Consider the following 1,838-nt stretch of genomic DNA (forward strand, 5'->3'; position numbering starts at 1 on the left):
GTAAGTAGAATAATTTCTTGTGTTTGTTTTTATGCTCCGTTCCAGGTTATAGGTGTGAATATAACTTAATTTCGAAGTGTTCTTGTCAAAAATTAGTATTATTAGTATTATTGTCAAAAATTAGTATTATTAGTATTATTGTAAAAAATAGTATTATTAGTATTATTGTAAAAAATAGTATTATTAGTATTATTGTCAAAAATTAGTATTATTAGTATTATTGTCAAAAATTAGTATTATTAGTATTATTGTCAAAAATTAGTATTATTAGTATTATTGTCAAAAAATAGTATTATTTGTATTATTGTCAAAAATAGTATTATTAGTATTATTGTCAAAAATTAGTATTATTAGTATTATTGTCAAAAATTAGTATTATTAGTATTATTGTAAAAAAATTAGTATTATTAGTATTATTGTCAAAAATTAGTATTATTAGTATTATTGTCAAAAATTAGTATTATTAGTATTATTGTCAAAAAATAGTATTATTTGTATTATTGTCAAAAATAGTATTATTAGTATTATTGTCAAAAATAGTATTATTAGTATTTTTGTAAAAAATTAGTATTATTAGTATTATTGTAAAAAATTAGTATTATTAGTATTATTGTCAAAAATTAGTATTATTAGTATTATTGTCAAAAATTAGTATTATTAGTATTATTGTCAAAAAATAGTATTATTTGTATTATTGTCAAAAATAGTATTATTAGTATTATTGTCAAAAATAGTATTATTAGTACTATTGTCAAAAATTAGTATTATTAGTATTATTGTCAAAAATTAGTATTATTAGTATTATTGTCAAAAAATAGTATTATTAGTATTATTGTCAAAAATTAGTATTATTAGTATTATTGTCAAAAATTAGTATTATTAGTATTATTGTCAAAAAATAGTATTATTAGTATTATTGTCAAAAATTAGTATTATTAGTATTATTGTCAAAAATTAGTATTATTAGTATTATTGTCAAAAAATAGTATTATTTGTATTATTGTCAAAAATAGTATTATTAGTATTATTGTCAAAAATTAGTATTATTAGTACTATTGTCAAAAATTAGTATTATTAGTATTATTGTAAAAAAATTAGTATTATTAGTATTATTGTCAAAAATTAGTATTATTAGTATTATTGTCAAAAATTAGTATTATTAGTATTATTGTCAAAAAATAGTATTATTTGTATTATTGTCAAAAATAGTATTATTAGTATTATTGTCAAAAATAGTATTATTAGTATTATTGTCAAAAATTAGTATTATTAGTATTATTGTCAAAAATTAGTATTATTAGTATTATTGTAAAAAAAAAGTATTATTAGTATTATTGTCAAAAATTAGTACTATTAGTATTATTGTCAAAAATTATAAGTATTCATTTTGTTCTTATCACTATCAAATATAGTGAATAAAATATTTATATATTCAACTTTAAACAGAATAAAACATGTCTTACATGGCTGTATATGTATCCATGTATGTATGTATATATATATATATATATATATATATATATATATATATATATGTATGTATGTATGTATGCGTTTTAAGCGGGAGCTATAAAAACCCGATTCTATAAAAAACACAACTCGGTACTTACTACCGATTTAAAAAATGCTGCCAAAGAACTACGTAACCACCCTAATATAGTTATACAAAAAGCTGATAAATCCAATATTTTCGTCATTCTCAATAAATCCGATTATGATGAAAAACTTAAAAATATTATTAATGATAATACGAAATTTTAAAAAATTAGTAAGAATCCTACTAATACACTTAAAACTCAAGTCAATAAACTAATTACAGCTAATAATGCACAAATTGG

Source organism: Euprymna scolopes, unplaced genomic scaffold (genome assembly GCF_053919585.1).
Source record: "Euprymna scolopes isolate OS-2025 unplaced genomic scaffold, ASM5391958v1 sca201, whole genome shotgun sequence".
NCBI lineage: Eukaryota > Metazoa > Mollusca > Cephalopoda > Sepiida > Sepiolidae > Euprymna > Euprymna scolopes.